Source organism: Triticum aestivum, chromosome 7D, assembly GCF_018294505.1.
Source record: "Triticum aestivum cultivar Chinese Spring chromosome 7D, IWGSC CS RefSeq v2.1, whole genome shotgun sequence".
NCBI classification, from domain to species: Eukaryota; Viridiplantae; Streptophyta; class Magnoliopsida; order Poales; family Poaceae; genus Triticum; species Triticum aestivum.
The window spans coordinates 190,852,950-190,876,913 of NC_057814.1; the positions used below are offsets into that span (position 1 = coordinate 190,852,950).

Consider the following 23,964-nt stretch of genomic DNA (forward strand, 5'->3'; position numbering starts at 1 on the left):
TTCGAGAGCACAAAGATTCACGTAAGTCGGAGGAGGAGACCCGCCGGCCGTGGAATATAGCTCAGCTTCGGCCTTATTACACCTGAGCCACCGGCTCTCGTAATGTACATATTTCTATAGCCATGTATATATTATGATGAATAATAAAGCAGGACCTCTGTCCTTTTTTCCCCTCCAAAGGTAAATGTGTCATTGTTATTTTCATTATGATATCACATGATCACTTGGAGGTTGATCCGGCTTATGATCGTATTCGAATCTAGCCGTTAAATATATGATCACTTGGGGGCTTCCTGTTCAAACATAGGTCGTATTCGAACCAAAGAGAACATAGCTGTCGATACCCACTTGATTGGCATATTGCCGAGCTCACTGGGGAGTTTCTTGATCATATTTGAATCATAGCTCAACCCCCTTTGGGAACCGACGTGGATCGTATTTGAATCAGTGTCGTTAAACAACTTTTAAGGTCATTTGGGGCTTCCTGTTCAAACAAGGTCGTATTCGAACCAAAGAAAACATAGCTGTCGATACCCTCTTGATCGGCAGCGCCAAAGCCACTGGGGGCTATATGATCGTATTCGAATCTTAGCTTAACCCCTTTGGGACGGTTCTCTGGTCGTATTCGAATCAGAAGCCTCCAAATTTTTGAAGTCTCTTTGTTGCAAACAAGTTCTTTTGATTATATCTAAGGTGTTCAAGGGTGGTTTCTACTCCACCGGCTTAACTTTGGTCAATAAAGTTGATCACACATGATAAGCATCATGTCACATAGTGGGGTTTTTACTCATTATTCGGATCACATAAACCGGAGGTGTACTTGAAGGATCACATGTATGCTGTTATGGTTATATGTAAAGTGTATGACTCTCCATGCGGTAAGCCGCCAAGGGACTTGTGATTTGTTTTTCTATGCAGGACAATTAAAGACAGCTTTTTAAACATAAGGAAAACAGAGGATCAAGCATAACCCGGAAGAATATAAAAGGGCAGCTTAAACAATGTTGAGCGCTACACACGTGCGCGAGGCACGACAAAATTAAGTGTTTGTCCTACTCTATTACATGACTCCCCGAGTCCAAAAGGTGAGGCATCGTCTTTTAAGACATAACCATGAGCTGCCTGCGAGATCAAGGGCGTTGTTGGCCTGAGGTTGCCGGGTCATCCCTCTCCGCTCCTCCGGCTGTTTCCATGACCAGGAAGGTTGATGATTTCCAGTCAATGCCACTCAAGGCTTCAAATTGAACCTCATCATCAATTAACCCGGCCGGGTCAACTTCAGGGGCGAAGGTATGCTTACGAGTTGGAGGAATCAGGCTGACTGCTTCATAACGTGGTGTTGGGATTCTCTGATTCTCCGCGTCATAGCCCGGTTGATATTTGGTAAGATCTGTGTCATTGCCAATCAAAGTGGCCACAGGGCGTACGCTCTTCACACAAGCGGCGAAGTCCTTCTGGTCAAAGGGGGTGCCGTCTTCCTTCAAGCTGGGATACCCAAGGGCGATGTCGGCCGGGTCTAGCTCCGGTAGAAACGCCTTGGCCCGGCTCAGAGCGGCTAGAGCTCCGGCTCTTGCAGAAGCCCGTCTCAACTCTTGGAAGCGTTGAGGAAGTACGGCAAGCCGCCTGAGTACATCTGCCAGGTGAGTGGGAACTTCATTTGACAGAGCCACAATGGCTAAGGCACGTTGTGACCCGGTGTAAAGTTGCTCTACCAAGGTATAAACCGCCTTCAATTTTGTCAGCACATTTTGATTAAGATTGGAGCTCCTGGGGCCTGCATTGCAAAGACAGGTAAGCTGATGACAATTGAGATGCTCTTTTGGAAAAGATGTAAACTAGCTAAACACTTATAGAGTAGCTTACCAAAGATTGCGGAGACCATCTGAGAAACATGGTGTTTTAAGCCGGATAGCTTGGCGGCTGTTCCAGCAAGAGTGGCCTCCGCTTGTTCGGCCCGGCTGAGAAAAGCCGCCTTTTCATCCGCCCAGGCTTTTCTCTCTGCTTCAAATTTCTTGTTCAGTTTCTCTTGAGCAGATACACTGAATTCAAACTTGGAGTTGGCCTTTTGGGTTTCATTTTCTTGAGTCTTCAGGCGGTTCTTTAAATCAGAGATCTTCGATTCAAATTGCTTGACGGCGGCCTGTATAAATTCCGGGTCACAGTTAGGGTGATTATAATGCAACATTAAGTCCCAAGCACTTTGCAAGCAAAGACACTTGGCACTTGGGGGCTAATGTATGCTGAAGAGCTCTATTTACAGTGGCGGTTCATGCAAATAAGTCCCAAGCACTTTGCAAGCAAAGGTACTTGGCACTTGGGGGCTAATGCATATTGTTGTTCAACTACTTGATTAAAACAAGGTAAGGACCGATTCAGATATGCTGATTAAACCGGACCTTGAGTGCTACCAGGTAAGCCGGTTTTCTTGCAGTGATTACTAAGCCGGTATTAAGTCTACAACATATTTTATCATAAGTAATAGACTTGGGGGCTGGTATGGTAAGTATAACTACGGAGTAAGAAAGAGAGTTATACCTCAGATTTTTGCTGTATTTGTTTCACCATGTCAATTTCCAGATCCCGGCTGTTGTGCACTTGATTTACATAGCCAGAGACAATATCTTCAATGCTCAGATGAGCATAATCAGTGATGTTCAACTTGGGCCTGCGGCGCTCCAGAAGTTCTTCCTTGGCAGAGCACTTGGCCAGCACGGTAGGTCGTCCCGGTTCGACAAACTCAATCCGGGTGATCTCAAAGTCCGGATCATCTGGATGAGCCGGGCTGGGGATCTCCGGGTTCTCAGAACTGTCCATAGATTGTTCAACAGTTGGAGCAGCGGTGGCATCCGGAGATGGTACAGCCGGCGACTCATCAGCAGAGGCATTAGGAGCAGCCGTTCTAAGTTCCGGCTCAGCCAGGACCGGCTCTTCGGCTCTAAGTTCCGGCTCAGCCAGGACCGGCTCTTCGGCTCTAAGTTCCGGCTCAGCCAGGACCGGCTCTTCGGCCGACTTATTTTTCTTTGCCCTTTTGCTGGGTTTCACTTGTACACTGCAAGTCAAAGGGTTAGTGCAAAAACATGAGTAAGATAAGCACAAAATCAACTGATCATCATTACCCGGGAGCGGTTTTGAAAGCCAGCAAGCTGGACTGCATTGAGTCGCCGGAGGAAGGCGAAGTTCCCTGGTAGTTTGAGTTAGAAGAATTAAGGGGTTGACGAGTGGCGCCCGCCAAAGGATACAAAGAGTATAAGTCGGAGATAACCTCAGTCCGGCGCTTCCTTGATGCTTCGGGCAAGCCGGAGGAGAGGTCTGCATCTTTGCTGGTCCGGGTTTGCCTCCGACTCTCATAAATCTATCGCTTCAAAAGAAATTGAGGATCTTGATAAGCTAAAGGATGTGAAAATCTTACTTTCCGGGTTACTCTTCGGACTTTCCGTCTCGGCAAAGGCTCGGAGTCGGAGGAAATTATAGTTACCTCTTCATTCACTTCATGACTCGTTCCGGTGTCCTCCTGCTGATAATCCGTGTCAATAAGATGGTTAAAAAAGGAGCCTAAAGAGTCAAGAGCTACCTCTGACTCGGAGGTGTCTTCCAGACGAAGCAGGTCCGAGGCGCTAGGTTTATTCCCCTTCTTACGGGGAGCGGCTTTCCTGGCGGCTTTCTTAACTTTTCTGGCTTTCTTGGCAGCTTCGTGGTCATACTTGGCCTTCCAGAATTTATCGTTAGCCTGTAAAATACAACAAAGGTTAGTGAGTTAAGACAAAATCGTTAAAATGGAAGGAGAAGTATTCATGTCAATGGTTTACCGCTGGAGCCGGGTTAGCCTTGCAGAAAGGGCTTAAGCCCACTCTCCCGCAATCTGCCAGGCTCTCGTTCAGAAGAGACTTGGTTGTATCATCAATGACGTCCTCAGGTAAGTCGTCTGGACTGTGCGGAAGAGGATCATCCTTCTGGCCCGTGTAATCACACATCAAGCCGGGGCGGCGGCTTAAAGGAATCACCCGCCAGGCAATCCAGACCCGGACCAGATCAATGCCATTTAGGCCATTCCCCAGGAGAGCTTTGATTTTGTTGATGGTGGGAGTAAGTGGTTGACGTTCAGCTTGAGATAATTTGTCTGGCAAGGGGTGATTTGACACCAGACGCAGGGCGCGAAAGCCAGGCAGAGGGTTCTCGTCAGCCGGAGAAGTGTCTTGGCTGTAGAACCATGTCTGGTTCCAATCTTTCGGGTGGCTTGGCAGCTCAGCATAAGGGAAGAGACAATCTCTCCGTCGTTGGATTGAGATTCCACCGAGTTCCAAGCTAGGCCCGTTGGCACATTCATTCTGGCGGTTCAGGTAAAATAACTCCCTAAAGAGTAGCAAGCTGGGTTCTTCTCCGAGGTACACCTCACAGAACACTTGGAAGTTGCAGATGTTTGACACGGAATTGGGTCCGATGTCTTGAGGTCGCAGATCAAAAAAGTGCAGGACATCTCTGAAGAATTTTGAGCCGGGAGGAGCAAAGCCCCGGTTCATGTGATCAGTAAATATGACAACTTCCCCATCCTTGGGTTGAGGCCTCTCTTCTGACGGGTCAGGAGCACGATAGGACATGACCTCGTCTTTGGCAGGTAACCCGTTTTCACGAAATCAGCTAAGATGCTGCCGGTGACGTTGGATCTAACCCAGTTGCATGTGATGGGTACTTTAGGAGCCTTAGGCGGCATTGTGAAAAATGGAAGCCTATGACAAAATAAAAATTCCGGTTCAAATTTAAGCCGGAAAAATTTCAGTTCAGTATTCAAGATGGCGGCTTATGAAAGGGCCTAATGATATATGGCTAATTGTGTCAGGTTATTTAAGCCGCCGTGGATATCATGAGCAATTAAGTTATTTAACTATTATGAATGATCCGGAAATTTCACAAAGCATGGCCTCTTTTAAGCCACCGATATGAGCCGCCATGGCTAACAGATGCATTTTTTGCCTAAGTGTTGCACAAACAAGTTTCACAGATTGCAGGGATTATTTTGGATCAAACGATCGTCCAGAAAAGAAAAATTTCTAGACCTAAAAACTGGTACAGAGAAGTTCGAGAGCTCTAAATGAGGTCTTTTTGCAAGCAAAAGGGATCTGCTAGTATTGAAAATGGGTGTGAAACGACTACCGCCGAAGTTATGCACTACTCTTAGATCAAAGGAGGCCGTTGTGGACGAACTGCGAAGGAATCGCGAGGAACCACGAAGAACATGGAAGAACTCGCGAACCCTAATGCGGATCTAGTATACGGGACGGCGAGGACTTACTGGTGCTGATGAGCAGCGGAGGTGCGCCGCGGTTCTCTGGTCAAGACAGGTCAATGCAGCAGCCTTGGTTGGTGCAGACGGGATGCGTGGCGGTGGCGGCGGAGCTCGGGCTCTGAGGTGTCGAGAGGAGGAAGACGATGGAAAGGGAAGAATGACGAAGACCTGAGGGCCGGGCCTACTTATAAGGGACGGCTGATGGATGGGCGCGAGAAACGAGGAGGCTGAAGACATGGTTATCCAGCTGCGGAGACGCCTCGATTTTTGGGACAATTATTAAGATAAGGATCCGTTGAGATACATTGGGCAGAACGTGCATTAATGGCGGATGACGTCACGGCGGGTTACAAGAATCCAGAAGATGATGTCACGGCGGGTTACAAAGAATCCAGAAGATGACATCATGGCGGGTTATAGCCTTTGCACAGACAGAAGCCAGAAGATTTTTTATTAAGGTATTGAAGATTGACATGAACTGGTTCAAATCAATCTGGGGCCTAATGTCGGGGATATAACTACTGGAGTCACCCGCCCGGGAAGGGCCAGGTTATGTCATGACGATCATCACATGAAGCCCAATATCAAGCTTGAGGATGGCGGTTCAATAATGGGCCAAAGGCCTAGAGGCAGCTTAAGGCCCGTAGTGATAACCCGCCGTTAAGGCATGACTTATAGTGTAAGGCAAGAATAGTTAAGAGTCCGAGCCGGACACTGTTTATAAGCCGGCCGGGTCTCAGAGAGCCGCTGGGCATTAACCTCTCTATATAAAGGGACGACCCAACGGCGGTTCAGGGAAGTAAGATCAGATCGATAGCCAGGCATAGCGGTTTAGCTCCCTAGTCATCGAAACCCTAAGTAATCCAACCTCAACTGGAGTAGGCTTTTACCTTCACCGTAAGGAGCCGAACCAGTATAATCCTCGTGTCGTCCCGTTTAACCCCTTTAAGCTTCCTAGTTGCGATGGCTCCACGACTAAGTCCTTGCACGAGGACATCTGCCGTGACAATTCCATGATAGTTGGCGCCCACCGTGGGGCCAGCGCACGGTGGATTTGAGTTCTTGAAGGGAAGCTTCGAAGGGCTCAAGGGATACGCTGTGGGCCGGATGACCAAGAGTCGTCGCGGCAAGTTCTACATCGACGACGCAGGCTGGGGCCCCGACGCCGGCTCAATCGAGTACGGGTACCGGGTCCCCTTCGGCGGAATCCATGTTTTCATTGGCAAGATTGGCGAGCCGGGCCCTGAGCCGGACCTCTGCACCGACCTCGTCGAGACGGCTCAGTGTGCGAGACCCGCCCGGACTCTGCTTGCCTTGAAGCGTGCTTTCGTGGGATGCGTCCATGGAGGACTCTCTGAAGGATCTGGATCTGGCGATGAGACGGCCGCCCGCTCTGACGGCGAGTCGTCCACAGATGAGACCAACACGTTGTATCAACTTCAAGATGGCAGCCTCAGGGGTTGTTCCGACGGCGACAGTATTCCGGACCCCATTGAGCCGCCAAGCCAGGTTGGAATATTCATGGCCGGCACACAACCTCTTCAAGGCCCGTAGTGATAACCCGCCATTAAGGCATGACTTATAGTGTAAGGCAAGAATAGTTAAGAGTCCAAGCCGGACACTATTTATAAGCCGGCCGGCTCTCAGAGTGCCGCTGGGCGTTAACCTCTCTATATAAAGGGACGACCCAGCGGCGGTTCAGGGAAGTAAGATCAGATCGATAGCCAGGCATAGCGGTTTAGCTCCCTGGTCATCGAAACCCTAAGTAATGCAACCTCAACTGGAGTAGGCTTTTACCTTCACCGTAAGGGGCCGAACCAGTATAATCCTCGTGTCCTTTGTCCCGTTTAACCCCTTTAAGCTTCCTAGTTGCGATGGCTCCACGACTAAGTCCTTGCACGAGGACATCTGCCGTGACAATTCCACGACACCATGCCTACCTCCGCGTCTCTCCAATGAAAGGCACTCGTCGCTTCGGTATCAAAGGGAAGCTTGCCACTAGATACATGGGTCCTTTCAAGGTCATTGGCAAAAGAGGCGACCTCGCCTATCAACTTGAGCTTCCCTCCAACTTCGCGAACATGCACGATGTGTTCCACGTGTCACAGCTTCGCAAGTGCTTCAAGACTCCTGAGCGCACCATCAACTTCAAAGAGATTGACATCCAAGAAGATCTGTCTTATCATGAGCACCCCGTTGCTATTCTTGAAGAAACTGAGCGCAAGACTCACAACAAGTATATCAAATTCCTGAAAGTGAAGTGGTCACACCATTCCGACCGAGAAGCCACCTGGGAGCGCGAGGACCACCTCCATTCCGAATATCCGGAGTTCTTTTAGTCCTAGATCTCGGGATGAGATCCTCTCGTAGTGGTGGAGTGTTGTAACGCCCCAGATGTAACTTTCCATATTTGTAACTCCAACTCTTGCCATTTTCTGCTATTTGTTATGATATTCCATTCGTGGTCGGGTTTTGTCTTTCTTTTTGCATTTTGTTCATGTTATGCATCTCATATCATGTCATCATGTGCATCTCATTTGCATACGTGTTCATCTTATGCATCCGAGCATTCTCCCCGTTGTCCGTTTTGCAATCCGACACTCCCACACGCACCGGCGCACCCCTCTTGTCTCTTTTCATGAGCGGGTGTTAAACGTTCTCGTAATGGACCGAGTCCTGCCAAGAGGCCTTGGTACACCACCGGTAGACCACCTGTCAAGTTTCGTTCCATTTGGAGGTCGTTTGATGCTCCAACGGTTAACCGGGTAACCGCAAAGGCCTTTGGTGTGTTGCAGCCCAACACCCCTCCAAAACAGCCCAATAACCCATCTAAGCCCCCTCCATGCTCTTGGTCGTTCGATCACGATCGTGTTGGCGAAAACCGCTCCTCATTTGGAGTCTCCTAGCTCCCTCTATCTATATAAATGCATCTTCCCCTCCAAGATCACGGTGGAAACCCTAGAAATTCACCTCACGTCGCCGGAAACCTTCTCCTCCACCGACGGACACGTCCGCCGCCGTCCCCTCGTCCAACCGCGTGCCGCCATGTGGCCAGCCACGCACCACTTCGCCGCTCCCGCCGCCGAAGCCCGCAGGGCCCGCGGGACGCCCTCCCGGCCCAGATCGGCGTCGCCGCCCCGCGCGGGACCCCGCATTCTGAGCCCCGCCGCCGACCGACGCCGCCTCCGTCGCGCCTCCACGCCTCCACACCGTCTTTGCCTGCTCCACCGCGCGCCCCGGCCTCCCCCTCGCCGGATCCGGCCGGCCCGACCCCGGCGACCTCCCCCCGAGCTCTTCGCCGGCCGCCCCTTCTTCCAACTCTGGCGAAGCTCCGGCCCCGCCTCGGTCCGCGTGCCCACGAAGAACCCTAGATCTGGAGAAGGTTGACCCCGAAATCCTCCAAGTCCTGAGATTATCACATTATGTTGTTATGTTCATCATGCCATAACTCTTTGTGTGCTGCTCCGTTTCATGCGCATGATATATCGAAATGTTCACCAGGTTATGCTCTTCATTTTGTTCCATTATGCCATGTCTGTTTGAGCTCATCTTTATGCCTAAATTGTCTTTGCAAGAGTGCTATATGATGTTTACTGCTGTTACTTATCAGAACTTGATGTTTTGTTATTTTTGCTGCATTTGATGTGTGCATCTTTTAAGCACGAGCTCTACATGTGTTTTGATCTATGCCATGCCATCTTTACATGGGTGTATGCCATGTATTTTTGTGATCTATGTGGTGACTAGCACAAGCATGCAAACTAGGCTTCGTGATGTTTCTGTTTTCAGGGACTTGAATTTTGCTGTCTTTTCCTGCTGTTATTTTGATGCCATGTATCCATGTGGCTACAGTGAGATATATGCTTCTTTTGAGTATGTTCATTAAGGATGTTTTGGATATATAGTTGTGCTCTATTCATCCATGCCCCTGTTTGCAATTATGGAGTGCCCTAGAATGTCTTAATCTTGCTATACTTTTGCTATAAAATGTTCCTGGCAGATTGTTAACATGATATTCAAATTTGCCATGGATGTTGCTAGTGATCCATGCATGCTATGAATTTGCTCTTGCCATGATTATCTTCACGAACATGTCTTCTTGCGGTATATATGATTGTTTTGTCATGTATTTCTTTGTGACGAGTGAATCGAGCTCGCAAAGATGCCTTCATAATTCTGTTAATGCCATGCTCTGTTTTCTGCCGTCTCAAAACTGTTAACGAAACTTGCTATCTTTACATGGGTGCCTTCATATCTTCTGTGCCTTTCTGGCTCATGGCCAGTAAGGGATTTTTGTTCTATGCATTTAGTAGATTCATGCCATGCCTTGTTTTGCTATGATAAGTTCCTGTAGCATGTGTTTGGCTTGCTCTGAACATTGCTACCTGATGCTGTTTCAGCCATGTTCAGTATTTTCACTAAGTCTGTGAAGTTGATATCTTTTGCACTTTTGCCATGCTTGTTTGAACCTGTTATTTTGTGATCTAGCCGTAGCTCACTGTTCATCTTTTGTCAAGCATCTCTTGTAGATCACTGCCATATGCTTTGTTGCTACGTTGGGGTGCTATAGGATAGTTACTTGATGTATTCTAGGTGCTATCATGTTGTTAATCGCATAATTGTGTCATTCTTGTTTTGCTTGCCATTTGCAAACCGTACATCCGTTTCCGGTGATCTTTATATCGATTTCGACCGAAATCATCTCATCTTTCCAGAGGCATACTTGTTTTTCCAAGTTGATGCCTTGTTCATCTTTTCCCTTCGGAGCACGCATATGCATCGCATATCACATCTCGCATATCATGCATGTATTGCATCATGTTGCTTGTGCATTGCACCGTGATTGATTGTGGTTCCATTGCTTGTGTTCTTGCTTTGGGTAGAGCCAGGAGACAAGTTCGTGAACGAGGAACCTGTTGAGAACGCTTACGAGGATCAAGCTTTCGACAACTCTGAGACCTTGCAGGGAAGATGACCATACCCTCGAAATCACTTCTATCTTTGCTTGCTAGTTGTTCGCTCTATTGCTATGCTGCGCTACCTACCACTTGCTATATCATGCCTCCCATATTGCCATGTCAAGCCTCTAACCATCCTTTCCTAGCAAACCGTTGTTTGGCTAAGTTACCGCTTTTGCTCAACCCTTCTTATAGCGTTGCTAGTTGCAGGTGAAGTTGAAGTGGGTTCCATGTTGAACATGGATATTTTGGGATATCACAATATCTCTTATGTAATTAATGCATCTATATATTTGGTAAAGGGTGGAAGGCTCGGCCTTATGCCTGGTGTTTTGTTCCACTCTTGCCGCTCTAGTTTCCGTCATACCGGTGTTATGTTCCTTGATTTTGCGTTCCTTACACGGTTGGGTGATTTATGGGACCCCCTTGACAGTTCGCCTTGAATAAAACTCCTCCAGCAAGGCCCAACCTTGGTTTTACATTTGCCTACCTAAGCCTTTTTCCCTTGGGTTTTCGCGAGCCCGAGGGTCATCTTTATTTAAACCCCCGGACCAGTACTCCTTCGAGTGCTGGCCCAAACCGGGCGATGTCCGGCGCCCCCTGGGCAACCAGGGTCTATGCCAACCCGACGTCTTGCCCATCCGGTGTGCCCTGAGAACGAGATATGTGCAGCTCCTATCGGGATTTGTCGGCACATTCGGGCGGCTTTGCTGGTCTTGTTTTACCATTGTCGAAATGTCTTGTAAACCGGGATTCCGAGACTGATCGGGTCTTCCCGGGAGAAGGTTTATCCTTCGTTGACCGTGAGATCTTATAATGGGCTAAGTTGGGACACCACTGCAGGGTATTATCCTTCGAAAGCCGTGCCCGCGGTTATGTGGCAGATGGGAATTTGTTAATGTCCGGTTGTAGAGAACTTGACACTTGACTTAATTAAAATACATCAACCGTGTGTGTAGCCGTGATGGTCTCTTTTCGGCGGAGTCCGGGAAGTGAACACGGTTTGGGTTATGTATGAACGTAAGTAGTTTTAGGATCACTTCTTGATCATTTGTAGCTTCGTGACTGTTGCGTTGCTCCTCTTCTCGCTCTTATTTATGTATGTTAGCCACCATATATGCTTAGTGCTTGCTGCAGCTCCACCTCATTACCCCATCCTTCCTACAAGCTTAAATAGTCTTGATCTCGCGGGTGTGAGATTGCTGAGTCCTCGTGACTCACAGATTCTACCAAAACAGTTGCAGGTGCCGACAATACCAGTGCAGGTGACGCAACCGAGCTCAAGTGGGAGTTCGACGAGGAACGTGGTCGTTACTATGTTTCGTTTCCTGATGATCAGTAGTGGACCCCAGTTGGGACGATCGGGGATCTAGCATTTGGGGTTATCTTTTTTTCATTTGGATTTGACCGTAGCCGGTCTATCTGTGGATTTTGGATGGTGTATGAATTAATTTATGTATTGTGTGAAGTGGCGATTGTAAGCCAACTCTCTTTATCCCATTCTTGTTCATTACATGGGATTATGTGAAGATAACCCTTTTGCGACAATACCTACAATGCGGTTATGCCTCTAAGTCGTGCCTCGACACGTGGGAGATATAGCCGCATCGTGGGCGTTACATTGTCATAGTTGGTCCTGGGTTTTATTCATAGGCATGAATGTTTTTGTTTTCTAGTATGTTTCCCAACACGCCAGAGTAGACACATAGGCGGTGGTAATTGATGGTTTGCGAGCTACTTCAGTCAAGGGCGTCAAGGATATTTAACGGCGTGGTTCGGGTAGCAGTTGGGGCTCTGCATCGTGCTAGGCATGCGTGTGACATGGGCTGCATCATCGCAATCGGGTAGAGGTTGACGACGATGAGGTTAGGCCCACCTGGCAGTCGTTGCGGAGCTCATGCACGGTGTGAGTCATTGGATCTTTCGAAGATTTAGGGGAGCTGATCTGTATCCTCCGCAGCGACCCCGATGTAGTGCACGAGAGCTAAAGGTGGAGGACTCAAGGATTGAACGCTGGTCTTCGGGATGATGCGCCTCACTCCTGACCACTACACTAGCATTGGGTTCTTGCTAAGTAGCTGGGCGCAAACAGAATTGAAGCGAAGATCTGGTTTTCACCCAATTTCTTTTTTTTTATGTTTATGTTTTTGTTTTTTTCTTTTCTTTTATTTTTCTTCTCAGTTTTTTCATTCTTTTTTGAACTTTCTTTTCTTTCTTTCTTTCCTTCTTTCTTTTTCTTTTTCTTTTATTTTTTCTTCTCCTTTTTTTAGTTTTATTTTTTCTTCTCCTTTTTTGTTTTTTCTTATGTTTGTGTTTTTATTCACTCTATATTTTTGTATATGTCAAAAACATTTTTTAATAAGTGATCAACATTTTTTGTATACAAATGTTGAACAAGTAACTGACAATGTTGAATAAGTGTTTGAATTTTTTTTCAAATACTTGTTCAAATTTTTTCAAATAGTAGTTCAACAATTTTTAATACTTATTCAATATTTTTTCAATACTTGTTCAACATTTTTAATACTTATTCAGCATTTTTCATATACTCGCTCAACATTTTCTACTATGCATTCAACATTTTTCAAATACTTGTTCAATATTTTAATACTTATTCAACATTTTTAAATACTTGTTCAACATTTTTCAAATTCTTGTTCAACAATTTTTAATACTTATTCAACATGTTTTCAAATGCTTGTGCAACATTTTTCAAATTTGCTTTTGAAGAGTATTTTTTGTACGTAGAATATTTTAAAGTATAATGGACAGAAAACATAATAAATAAATAAATTTTTCGAGCACTAATTAATAATTTGTTTTGAGACAGAGCACTAATAAATAAATAAATAAATAACAGGTCGCGGCCTCCCGCGCTGCTGGGCCAGCCCGTCTAGGGCTCACCCGGCGCGAGCCACCCCACCTGTCTCGCTTAAAGCGAGACATAGGGGCGCCCGATGGAGTTGTCGCTCACAACATGGTGTGGGCTAGCCCAATAGTAGGGTAGGTACGATTCCTGGGCTTTTTTGTTCTCTTTTTCTCCACTACACCACAAAAACCAAAAAATGTTCAAACAAATTTGCGATTCAAAAATGTTCTTGAATTTAAAAAGGGTATGATTGGAAGAAGGTAAAAAATTGTAATTTTTTGACAAATTAAAAAATATTACTCCCTCCGATATATAATAAGTGTCACCCTTTTCAACTCGGATTAGCTCAACCATAGTTCAAAACTGCAACACTTTTACGGATCGTAGGAAGGAGTAGTAAAGTTTTATAGAAGTTCATAATTTCCAAAAATATTTATAAATTTCAAAAATATTAGAAAATATTCCAAATTTTAAAAAAATCATAAATTGAAAAAACTTCATGTGTTTGTAAAAAGTTTGCAAATCATTTTTTATAGTGAAATTAAAAAACATACATTCAATATTAAGTTCATCAATTGAAAATAAGTTTGAATTTGAAAATTTCCATGAATTAAAAAATGTCCAATTAGAAAATTATTTTTTTTATAAAAATGATCAAATTTGAAAATTACGAACAATGTTTGAAACCCCAACTCGTTTTTAAAAAATGTGATCGTTTTTTTAATTTTTTTGAACATTCTCTTGAAATTCTAATCAATGTTTGAAATTCCAAACACTGTTTTGAATTAGTAAACATTTTTTGAAATATCATGTATTTTTGGAAAATCACAAAAAAATGAAAATTTATCTTTTTCTAAATTTAAAACATATTTTGAGGATTTTGAATTTTACTTTTTTTAATTTGAAAGAATAATAAAAACAAAATTATAAAAGGAAAAAGGAAAGAAAACAGAAAACCAAGAATTTTATAAGTGTTTACATAAAACCCCCTAATATTTGGGTCAATCAACCTGCAGTACATCTGGAATAAATATTTTTCAAAATAATCATTAATTTTAAACCCTAATTCCAATTTCAACATGTTATATATGAAATTTGATTAAAAAAGTATGTAGAATCTGAATATGATGTTATTTTTATGTATTAATTAATTTAAAAAAAACTATTTAGGATGCAACCTAAATAAATGGCGCATGAGCCGTGATTACTTCGTACAGGCGTCGATTTGTATTGCAAATCAATGTGCTACACATATTGCTCTGTGCTGCCTAGCAAGGACAGAGTGAGGGGAATGATTACAACGAATTGTACTTCCACCAGCTTCTCTCTCTGTACATGTCCTATGATCGAAGACCCTACATATGCAATCTTTTTGGCGAAATCCACACACGTACTTACCAATGGACTACGCAATTCTTTTTTATAATACACAAATAATTTTTGTAGCAAATACATACACTTATAAAATTTATGAACATCAGAAGTAGATGAAGATTTATTTTGAAAATATCCAAACAATTCTTGTGATAGTGATGAATGTTATTATTGGAACTGATATTTATGTTTTATCCGCTACATGTGACGGTGTCACATATATACTTTCTTAAATAGACTTAATTGATAGACGCGGTCTCCTTAATGTCGAACGAGACCGACCGGTTGCTATCTGAGCCTGTTGTAGGTGCACGCCATCATTATTACGATTCAGAACCAAAATTGAATCGAAATGAGAACAATGGCTTTGATAAAAAAAATTACTCTCCCATTTGCAACACACAGACATATTTGCTAGTCAGTGATAAATTAATACTAAAAAATAAAAGAAAACCCTGTCCGAAAACTTTCCAAATCGGCTATAGCTTGCAAGCGCGTGTAGCACGATTGATTTGCGTGCCCGTTGCTAGCGGTCGCAGCAGGCGATACACATCATCTGTGCATGACTTAACCGCGCTGCGCCTACCGGTTCGGCCATGCTAATATGATATGAATTGGGTGAGGTGGCCGGCTGGTCTGCACTGTTAATCCCAGTGAATAGTAGCCATTTTCCTTTTCTAACAGATCTTACCTATAATTTGCATTGGGTTTACATAATACCCATTCAAATTATGTTTAAATAATACGAATTCAAATTCTAAAAATTCAGAAACATGCACAAAAACAGTAGGGCTATTATAGTTTATAGGAAAAAATTTCCAGACCCAATGCATGTTTGGAAATTCATTTCTGCAAATGGACTCGATATGGACCATTTAAATAATTCTCTAATTAAATTAGGGTTTATAGAATAGCCAAATTTATCCCCAAACCGAAAATGCATTGAAATCGTGGCATGCTTATGAATGATATGTTCACATCATAATTTAAATTTTGTGGGATGTGACATGATGCATTTCTCGGTGCTTTAGGGAAACAATTAGAGCATGTGGGCGAATAAGTGAATTTTTAATTTGAGCTGTTATTTCGAAACTTGATGTTTAGATTTAATATATATATTTAAATTATTATTGCATTGTATTATTTATTTTTGATTATTTTCGAGAAAGATGACTTGGCGGAAAAAAGAGAAACAAATGAGTAGGCTATATTTATGGCCTACCATTGAACCATCGGCACCGACTTGACAATCCGGAGACATGTTGAGACGTGTTTGCAGACAAATAGAGGCTTACATTTGTATGCCTTCAATGATATTGGAAAAGAAAGGTGCGCTATAAGATAGATTTGCGATGAGAGGAACTACTTGGAATGAAATAGGAGAGTGTGTCATCTTTTTTTTTCCGAGCAAGTGTCATCTTGTTCTAATAATGATGTTTGTGTGCCGAGGGGAAAACAAAATCGCACTCCTGTACAACTGCAGGTGCAAACGGAAGTCGAGAATTGGCCGGTGATTCTCGATTCGTGCACGTGTCACTTTAAAGACTGAATTGGGTTCAAGAATTCAAGTCACACCGTAAGACTACAGCGATCCACACGTTTCGGGCGTACGGGGATTTCCATTGAAATTGACCAAAAATCACTATCAAAATATCAATTGATCACCCTAAAAAAATAATTCAAGTGATCAAGTGCCGGGCGTCCGGAGATTTCCACTGAAATAACATCACTATCGAGTAAGGTGCGTGCAAACAAAGATACATGTGCAGCCTGTGGCAAAATTTCGTCCGGAGCCGGCAGCCTATGCATGCACCAGGGAACGAACCCTCACGAGGATGCGAGATGTCGTGCAACACTCGGGCATGCGGAACACGATTCCGAAGGACAGGGCTTCAACATCACGGACTCGCAACATCACTGCGTTAAAGCTGAGTCGCCTAACACGCAACCCCCTCACCCTATGTCGCCCTCTTAACAAGTACCCCCCGCGTGCGATCCACCCACACGTACGCCTTATAGAGCGGTCCGGCCCGTCGCGTCCAGCCACATCCCACCATCAAAGCCTCTGCCTCAACGAGCTCTGCTGCTCCTGCTTTGCTCCATCGTCAGTCCGGCACCGCTCCCTAGCCGAGAGATGGCCTCCGACGGCGTGATCACTCACCGCCACGTCGACGTGAACGGGGTGCGCCTGCACGTCGCGGAGGCCGGGCCGGCGGGCGCGCCCGTGGTGCTGCTGCTGCACGGGTTCCCGCAGCTGTGGTACACCTGGCGGCACCAGATGCCCGCGCTGGCCGCGGCGGGCTACCGCGCCGTCGCGCCCGACATGCTCGGCTACGGCGACTCCGACGCGCCCTCCGGCGGCCCGGACCAGTACACCGCGCTGCATGTCGTCGGCGACCTCGTCGCGCTCATCGACTCCCTCGGCGAGAAGCAGGTCTTCGTGGTGGCGCACGACTGGGGCGCCTTGATAGCCTGGAGCCTCTGCCTGTTCCGGCCTGACAGGGTGAAGGCACTGGTCGCCCTGAGCGTCGCCTTCAACCCTCGGAACCCGGCGGTGAAGCCCGTGGACGGCTTCAGGGCTCTGTACGGGGATGACTACTACGTCTGCCGCTTCCAGGTATGTAAGATACTACCATGCAAAACTCTACTACCTCCGTCTAGGTCAATAAATCATTCGTGTAGTTCTAGATCATTGATTTAGAAAATTAAATATATATTATATGTCATTAAAAACTAGAATTTTATACGGATGTAGTTTTTAAAAATATATTTTTTGTCACATATAATACATATTTAGATAGTTAAATCGTTAACCTAGAACTACGCGAACAACTTATTCATCAAGACTAGTATTTTTTATTGTTTTTTATTTAACCATGCGGATGAGCCGTATATATGCATCATTAGATAAGAGAATTGTAAAGCATGCAAATCCAATCCCCGATGGGTGACCCAATTAAGGATCCTGGCACAATCACCGACAACCAACGATCTGTACAGATCAGTACAACCAAAGTAATGAAAAACAAACAAGGACCATAAACATAAATTGAACGGAACTGCTCCACATACAACAGTTATTGTTCCATCTTCGTACCATCAAGCAATCCAGCACCCCTCGGAGCATATGCAGCGGACGTCTCAAATGCCCTGGCAGACGGCCCGGTTACTGGCCGGTCACGAAAATTCGACCCAGGTAGGCTCATCAAACGCCCAGGCTGACCGGCACCACTCGTATCGAGTTCAAATATGGGGTGTCCGGGCACGTCCGTCACGTTGGACCTGGTCCACGCTGGTCCGCTCGACCCCACATATATTTCTTCCCACTCGCTTGCCGGACCAAGCCCAAGCCACTTCACTCCACTCCCCTCTGCCACCCAAACTCCGGTCCGGCGATCTCCAACCGTCTCCGGCATGGCGGTCAGCGGATCCGAGTCCTTCACCTCTAGATCCGTCGACCTCGAGCTCATTCGCCGCTCCCGGGACGAGACCCATGTGAGGCAGCGTTCGGACTCCTTCCGTCAGGATGTTCGACAAGCCCCAAAAGCAAAAATGTGGTCCCCAAAGCCCTAACATATCCCTCATCATACGGTGGGCGAGGCGTGCAGACTTCACGGGCCAAGCTCTAGGCAGAGAACTGAAGATTGTCATCTTCTTAGCCAGCGCAGGGGGGGGGTCTAGCCGGAGCGTTCACCCGGGATGGTGATAAGGAGGTCCTAGTGCCTCCCGCGAATGATCTCCTAAGAAGGATTTGGTCCATCGTAAAGGGTCGACGTAGCACCGAGGACCAATACAATGGCAAACTCTCAAGCCCTAAGCTCCTGGTGCATGGGCCCACTTTGGTGCAATTCTTGTGGTGGCTAAGATGTCTACCCCGAGTGGAAAGATCGAGCCAATGAGGCTTGGTGTTTTCCCATTGGCTTTGGAACCCCTCATCTCATGAGTTATGGTCCCACATGTACCGATGGATGTAGGGATCGACATGAACATTATGCACACTAGCACCCTGGGCAACATATGAGTCTCCATCTCCACCGTCGATTGGTCCATTCTCCCATCAATGAAAGGTTGCCTGTGTTCATCATTCTCTTGTCCTGGGAAGGGTAAATCTCCTAGTCACTTCCGGCGTGCTAGGCTACTGATGGACCAATGTGCTTAGTTGTGAAGTCATGAACATGCCAGGGTGGGTACTCTGATGTTCTCAGGCTCTACTTCATGCTCGTCAAAGGCAGCCCCGTTACACAAGATTACTATTCCGAATGCCAATCCCCAAGTGAGTCATTGTCATACAAAGACATAGCCTTCAAATTCCCCAGATAGGGGGCTCCATTAGATGGGATTGTTTGCCTTCGGTGCATCACCGTGGGTGAATCTTGTGCACCGGGGGTTACCCAATGTCCCAACACTCGATGGCCCTCATCCCTGGATACGATCAGATACTCAACCTGATCTAAATGGGTAAGCGGGTAAGCGCATCATTGTGGGTCAACAACGTGCATTCGGGCTTACCCAGTATCCGAATGCTAGATGTCCGATCGGATACATTATGAGTGAAAGGGGTAAGTGGGTTAGGGCCCTCCTGCCTCGAGACCAATGTCTTGAGCATCCCAATTGCTGGCTAGGGGCTAAGGGAGTCCACCCTGAGAAGCTACATCTTCGTCTTTTGGCAATGTGATGCAGTAAAACGCATGAAACCTGAGCTGGCCAAGGCCCAGGAATGTTGTACCATGCGGTGAAGGATTCTTCGAGTGCGCCATCACTCTAACAATAGCAAGGAAAATGACCACTTGGGCATCCCAAAGGAGGAAGACCTCGTTTTCACAACGGAAATGATGTTCATTGTTTGCACTGCCCTAGATAGCCACAGGAGGTGGGCTTTTCAGTTCATATAGGGTTCTGACAGATGACCACTGGGTCCTCAACTGTGCGGGCACACTGAGTGAAGGGTGATCACGACGCGCACCTCGTGGGTTGAAAGATAAACCCCTCCCAGGAGAGGCATCATGCATCATGGTTCAGGACACGGTTCTCGACGATAAGTGAGGGTGTTAACCACAGGACACTAGTTGGGGGAAGACTTCGTCGACCTACCAAACACCACTCAATACTGTAAAGGAATTAATGATATGCCCAACAATGGGCCATTAGCCAGATTCCCCCAGCTGGGAGCCAACTGGATACACTGTATTCTACCCGTCAGCAACTCTCGTCCACGGCGTCCCTACCCAGTAGGGTGGATGATGCTAGGTAACCCATCTGAGAAGCGTGAAGAGGCCATGCTCACCTTGCCCTCTGGAGCATCACCTCCACCCCGAGAGTACCCCTTGATCTCTGATGCTTCAACAGATGCAAGGAGATCCTTCCCGTGCTGAATGCGCTTGAGTGCCACACACGATGGAATGGCGTCCTGGGCAGCTTCGGCTTCCAAATCAGGTGGGCCATTCGGTGAAGGCGACGAACAACTGAGAGGCTGACACTCGTGCGGAACCAGATGCTCTAAAGACCATGTCACAAAACTATTACTCAAAGGACACTATCGAGGAAAGCCCAGAGCGACGCCTCTCCTTCTAGGCCGCTAGGTGGCCTCCCTTGACATAGGCACAACTCTTGGATTCATGTTTGCCAGCGTGTAATATAAGATACCCAAATCCTTCTTCTCCACCTCGTCCACGGCGAGGCAATCGGAGGGCATGGCCATGGAAGAATTGGAGGCCTCCATGTTCCCCTCGACAGCAACATTGTTCCGTTCAAGAAACATCATAGAGGGAGGGAATCCTAGAACACCAGCACTGTGCCTTGCGGGGAGGGAGGGGGAAGGCCTGCCCTATCTTCATCGCTACCTGTCAAAGTCATCTGCTCCAAACGCCCAGCTGGTCATTCTTCTCCCACTGAAAACAAAGTCACCACTGGGTCCGGAGAAACAGAAGCACTGGAATAAGGGCAGGGCTTCCTATCCTCACCCGCCCTAGCTACCCAGGCTTTATAGGGGCACATGGGCTCGACCGTCGGCCTTGAAGCGACTCCGTGACATTTTGAATGTTAATGACATCGTGACACGAGGCCATCCGAGTAGTCAACCCTGGATCCATCTCAAGTTAAGCAATGTAAGCCTAGCCACGTTGGTATACAAGGCGAAGGTTAGGGAAAGGCTCAGTGGGAAAGAGAAGAGAGAAAAAACCCTAGGATGGATGCCACCCTGAGCCACCAGTAGGGTGAGTTATAAGCACAAGACAAGTCCTTTAGATCTCTCTCGACCACTGTTGGAAATAAAGACAAGCAAGGCAGGAGTAGGGTATTACCTCCTTCCCGGAGGTCCCGAACTTGGGCAAATCCTCTCATTCTAACATCTTCCATTCCGATTATACCACACGCGCTCCTTCGAACAATCTCTCCATCCTCCTGACGGCATTGCCGGAACGAAACTTTGACACTTGTTCTAAAATTTAGTTAATAATTGAGTCTGTAATAGATACATATTATACAATGTAAAAAAAATTAAATTCCTCTTTAGCTAAAAGTGTTTTCATGCTAGTGATGAAGGTACTCTCCAAGTTACCATTCTATTTACTACTTCTTGTTTCTATCAATCTACTATTCCATAAGATTGGTTGACTCTTGTGTAATTTTGTGATGAAGGAACGAAATGTTTTATTCCCCTATCACGTATGTGGCATCTTCTCTAGTGTGGTGAGGCTATAATGGCTCTTTGCCTCAAAGGGTATTCATAGGATGTTAGGAGGATTTTATCCTTAGGAATTTTCACATGTATGTTGTTTAAATCCTAGGATTAATGGAATCCCCAACAAAAAAAATCCTAAGGATGGCATTGCATTACGTTTTAGAGAACTTTCCATCAACTCAAACAACTTATTACACTTCCTTTATCTGTATATTGCCAAACACTCTTTATTTTATATTCTTATAGTTCTTTAGACATGTAGAGTTCAACATGACATAACAATGTGATACTGCGTTTTATTCTATTCCTAGCTTTTGAGAATCACGTGGATCAAAGATGCCCTAACTAAAGTCATTTCATTGTCAACTCTCATATTGTCTCTTGAGTTGCATTCAAAAATCATGACTGAGCTACTTCTAATTTATGGGAGCCTGGAGCAGCTGAAGCAGAATTTAGGCGCCTTGGTATAGAGTCGGTGTTAAGAAAGTTTTTCGTTTATCGAACTCCTGGCCCACTGTTCATCCCGAAGAGCTGATGGGGCTCACCAGATGAGGAGGTGCCCTTGCCGAGTTGGATCACGGAGGAGGACTTCAAGTACTACACGACCCAGTTTGACAAGTCTGGTTTCACCGGGGGATTGAACTACTACCGTGCTTTGAATAAGTAATTATAAGTTGCTTACCTTGGAATCTTTTCCTTTTATATTATAACCTTATGGATAATTATAATTAACTATTACCTTAACGCAAACATGTGGATCTGAACTTAAAATATGATTCAAGGCTTTAAATGTTTTGCATAATGATATTTTTTACAGGTATAGAATTTTTTTGGGAGAAAGAGGGACTGGATTTCTAATCAGATATATCATCAATATTCGAAATGACATACATACATACATACATACATACATACATACACAATTCTGTTTGAATTCTGTTCTGGATAACAAAACTAATAATATACACAATACTATAAATTTTGCTTTTTTAAAAACAATAATCAATCCATTTAGAGGTGACTAAATGAGTGAGAGAAGGTTTCTCCAAAAGGTGTTTCACGAAATATTTACCATAATTTTGTAAAGGCTGTCTCACAAGCAAGTTCACCTTTTGCTATAATGGAGCAAACATTGTAATTTATGACACATGATATATTAATATTGTCATTTACTTGCCCAAAACTTTATACTTCTCTATTTTGTTGGTGAAAATGCCACATTGTTAAGTTTTATTGTAAATCAATGGTGTATGTCATCCGCAATACACTCGTAGAGACATAATTACTCTAGATCTCCCAAAGAAATAGTCACAAAAAGTATTTCTAGGATGACTCAGTGACACCACACAATGTTTTGGTCTAAACCACCATATTTGATTTGTTTCTATGCAGGACATGGGATCTAACTTCACCATGGACCGGAGCTAAGATAACGGTACCAACCAAGTTCATTGTTGGTGATTTGGATCTAACATACAATACTGCGGGGGCACAAGATTTCATAAACAAAGGAGGCTTCAAAAAGTTTGTTCCATTACTGGATGATGTGGTGATAATGAAGGATGTCGCACATTTCATTAACGAAGAAAAACCAAAGGAAATTAGTGCACATATAATCAACTTCATAAATAAATTCAACTAAAATGAAGTATATCAAATGCATCCTGGAATAAGGTCAAAATGTGCATGCTTGTTGGAAATTTACATTCAGGCCAGTGTATTATTGTGTTATACAGGTACACATATATGCATGCAACTATTGTTTTTACTATAAATTTCACTATTTATATCATCTGTGATGTTTAGTCCCACTACACCTGCTCCATAGGGTGTGTTCCTTGGTTGTTTCTTGGTTTTCTAGTGGAAGGCTTATTCCTTGTTAATTAAAAACAAGCCACAAGTGCTAATAACGAATGTAAAACTATGTTATGGTAATTAATACAAACTGATTGTGGGGTGATCCTTGTTTCAAAAAACAAGGTGCTAATCTCTCTTGGTCAAGTTTTTTATAATGAACCGTTGCGCTATTGGTAAAGAGACAAACTGCAACCCGAAAGTTAAGAAAACTATTTGAAGGGTTGTTTTTGTCAACCGTCTGCAAATGATTATGTTTGTACCACATTTGTATTTGCCTTGACGATGATCACTGCCATGGCTTTTTTTGCAACACATAAGCCGTTTGCTTGAGCAGGGGAATGGACTCTAAGAATTTTTTATGCTTCGGCCTTCCCTCATCTCGTAAATGCGACAGAAAAACAACAATCAAGAAATTAGGTGAACCATTTGAACGATGTTTCTAGGGAATTGCATGTAAGTGATTATATTCATATTGTGTTCGTAATTGCCCTGTATGTTAGCAATGACAAACAACAACGATTGTTGGCCATGTGCTTCGTTGTCTAGCCAGGGCAACCCAACGACCGGATCGATACAATGCTCGACCGACCACCCATGTCAAATGACCTGAAGCATCAGAACCAAGAACCCTCACCTGAAAACACATGAGCAGAAGGAAGCAAAGCAAACCGAGTAGATGATTAGTCCTGGGGGAGCGTGATGTCGCTTGAAACTGCGTTATTATTTCCCCAAAGAGGAAGGGATGATGCAGTATAGCTACGGTAGGTATTTCCCTCAGTTGTGAAACCAATGTGTCAATCCAGTAGGAGAACCAAGCAACACTATGTGAATGGTACCTTCACACAAAGAACAAATACTTGCAACCCGACGCGTATGAGGGGCTGTCAATCCCTACTGGGTAACGACGCCAGAAATTGTCAAGTTGACAGGAGAATATTTGTTGTAG

At 45.2% G+C, this 23,964-nt stretch overlaps 1 pseudogene; it reads left to right on the forward strand.

Moving 5' to 3' along the window:
• Positions 1-16,493: 16,493 nt before the first annotated feature.
• Positions 16,494-23,080, forward strand: LOC123168575 (epoxide hydrolase A-like; annotated as a pseudogene).
• Positions 23,081-23,964: the final 884 nt, after the last annotated feature.